Below are 3,509 nucleotides of genomic sequence, written 5' to 3'. Positions count from 1 at the left end.
CTCGCAATTGCAAGTTTGTATCTCGCAATTCTGACTTTTTCTCGCGATTAAGAGTTTATATCTCGCAATTGACTTTTCTTGCAATTGAGAGTTTATATCTCGCAATTCTGACTTTTTCTCGCAATTGCAAGTTTGTATCTCGCAATTCTGACTTTTTCTCGCGATTAAGAGTTTATATCTCGCAATTGACTTTTCTTGCAATTGAGAGTTTCTATCTCGCAATTCTTGACTTTTTCTCAGAATTGTGAGATATAAACTCGCAATTGCGAATTATAAAGTCCAATTTTAAGAGGGGAAAAAGACTATGCTCTTAGAATTGCAAAATATAAAGTCGCAATTCTGAGAAAAAAAAAAGTCAGAATTGTAAGATAAAAAGTCGCAATTACCTTATATTCAGTGGTGGAAACGGGCTTCCATAGTGAGTGTCCGCTGTGTAGAGCGTGATCTTTTCTCATCGTCCGTCTGCGTTTTATAGTTTACACGTTATATCGTGCGTCGAAATGCCTTAAGTATTTAACAATCATAATTTATGACTAACTTTACCTACTAGGGTGCGTATTTAAGTTCTGAACTAGTATCGCAATGTAATCGGTCGGTTTATTTATTTGTGCCCCCCCCCCCCCCCCTGTAGCTGTAGTTTTCTTGGTTACATTCCATTAATGCAATTTCAAAGAGTCGTTCAGCTGTGACAAACTGTTCAATGGACTGGAATCGTTTTGCATGTCTCTTCTGTTTTTGCACTCTTGGCTTTGCTGGCCTCCTGCGAACATCGTCCGCTCGTCTCGTCGCTCTGAACCGAGCCGAATGTGTTTTCAGTAGTGAGGAGTGAGTTCAGCGCTTACTGTGATTGATTATAGCTGCTTGTCTTGTGCCCATCTGCCTTTAACTTTTGATTACAGCCGGCCATTGTATGCTGTATTTTTAATCGGGATTTAAAGTGATGCTTCCTTTTCCCATGAGTAGCAGATTTCCTTTACTTTTCTTTACGTATCGGTACTTCATAAGAGGGGCTTTAAATGTCTGAATGCAGGTCGTGTTGTGGTACATTCTAGTGTAACGTTTGTCATATTTCACAGGTTATTTAGCTTCGATCCCCCAAATAATAATCTGCCAATACAGTGTTGTGTTTTACAGTAGAAAACACTAATGTTGACTGATACGGCAGATAACTCTTGTTTCCGGTGAATTAAGTGTTTTTCCTGCCATGCAAAACGATATGTACCAATACTCGTTATCTTCTACACACTTAGAAATTGTTATGCCGAAATAGACAAAAAAACAACAACAATGGCTTTATATTTAATGATTTGTGTTTCTAGCCTGTCTAGCCTTAAAGTCTCTTGATTTGATCCATCTCTCCAGCAGATTTTGGACATAAGCAATAGTAGTATATGTTTCGCTAACAGACTGAACCGTAGATCCTAAAGCACAAGCTCTGTAATGCATGTCTTTCTCAGGTTTTAATATGCGTATGAGAATGGATACATATGTTACCATAAATATTTCTGATGTTTTTCTGCTGCTGACATAAAAATAAAAAAATAGTCGAATAACCTGCCAGTGAAAGGGAAATGGCTCTTTGTATAAGACACTGCTGTGTGCTGTTACTGCGCAATGTTTTCTGACATGACTATTTTATAGCTCAAGTAGAAAAATATGTATTGATAATATTTAAGCAATAGCTTGGTGATTATAATGTATGATAACTAGATAAGTGTATATTGCGTAAAAAAAGATTAGATTCACTTTTGGTGGATTTTGTACTGTATTTATTACTAATGATGATGCAAAAAGTTGCATAGCTTAACCCAAATTTTCTTTTCTTAATTTCTCGTCTTGTATATGACCCTTTTTGTATGTGTTTTTTCAAATAAAATGTTGAAAATGCCTCAAAACACTTATTTTGTCGCACAATCACGTCAATAACTGCAAAGTATTGAGGTTCAAAGCAAGCAAAAAGAATTGCACCACAATGATTCAAATTCTACCATATTATGAAGTGAAAAGTATTAAAAATCTAAATGTGTAAACAAAGCTCGGTGCAAAAGGAACACCTGTATTTTAACACCGTAAGCGTGTGGGGGTAAATTTAAGAAATATGCTTCTCGAAAAACGAAAGTCACGTGAATGATAAAGGCTATTTTCACTTCTAACTGCGAAATTCGACCAAAAAAAAAAAAAAAAGTCGAATACTTTACATCACTGTCGTAAAACAGTTGTCAAATACATTTACATTTCGCCTTGCACTCTTTCATCGTTAAAAGCGAGGGGGATGAATTGCCAATTTTTCTGATTATCCAATGCAACAACTGCAGGATTTTCAGTGAAGCCATGCATTGAAGCTTTCTGTTGTTTGGTGTTGGTAGCTTAATGAGGGGTTTAAAATAAATAAATAAAAAGCTTCATTACTTTAGGAAAATCCATTGGTTATATGCTTTAAAGCTGTTGTGAACTTCACAAGCATGCAGATGCAAATTTGTCAATAGTTCGAGGCTTTGAATATTCTCGTGGTCAAAATAAAAACTATTAAAGCCAGCACTTTCTTCATTCAGGAATGTTAACATAAGAGGAAATTAAGAGATATGCTTCAAAACAAACTGGTTTCTCCATAGAAACCACACAAAACTCCTACTAAACAAAATGATGACGAACACAGAAAATATGAAAGAGAAGAAACTAATAACTATCTTTTTTGACGGAAAGAAAGGAAGGCAGAAATCTCTCAGAAGCAGTCGCTTTAAAACCTCCAGCACAGCTGCTCGTGATCACTGATCAATTAAGCAATCAATCAATCAGACACTGATACAAACACATTCACAACAATCCGGCTCTTGATGCCCAGTTCATCAGGCTCTGGTCAGACATGCAGCAACAGTCGTTTTATCGTTTAGATAAAAAACGTATCAAAACAAAATACGGGTTTTCAAACTACCTTCAAGTGTGTGAATGAATTCAGACTTCGTGAAAACATCGCAGATGTTCATATTTGGATTCATGAAAGATGCAAACTGTGATGAAACATCCATTGCTAAAGTCTTAAAAGGTGTGGTTCATTGCGATTTCACTTTTTTAACGTTAGTTAGTGTGCAATGTTGCTGTTTGAGCATAAACAATATCTGCAAAGTTACGAAGCTGAAAGTTCAATGCAAACGGAGATATCGTCTTTTAAAATTCTGGCAGTTTAATGCCTACAAAAATGGCTGGTAGGGACTACAACAAGTTACTTCCTGGGTTCGTGACATCACAAACCCAGATAAACCCCGCCCTCGGGAAAAGGCAGCAAAGGGGGCGGGGCCATGCTGCGCTGCTTTAGAGAAGAGGAAGAGAAAACTAGAGGTGCACGTAAAAATCTATTCATATATGAATCACGATTCTGTCTTCTAATGATTTTAATGGATTCACACGTTTCAAAATCAACGTTCAAAAGCAGCGGTTCTCAATACTGTTCCTCTCTCTCTATCGCTCTCTCTCTATCTCATTCAGCTCAGCTCCAATAATGAACTGTTCCA

The sequence above is a fragment of the Sinocyclocheilus grahami genome, unplaced genomic scaffold (assembly GCF_001515645.1).
Source record: "Sinocyclocheilus grahami isolate Dianchi unplaced genomic scaffold, SAMN03320097.WGS_v1.1 scaffold1921.1, whole genome shotgun sequence".
In the NCBI taxonomy this organism is placed as follows: Eukaryota; Metazoa; Chordata; class Actinopteri; order Cypriniformes; family Cyprinidae; genus Sinocyclocheilus; species Sinocyclocheilus grahami.
Note: the sequence above shows the minus strand (reverse complement) of the source record.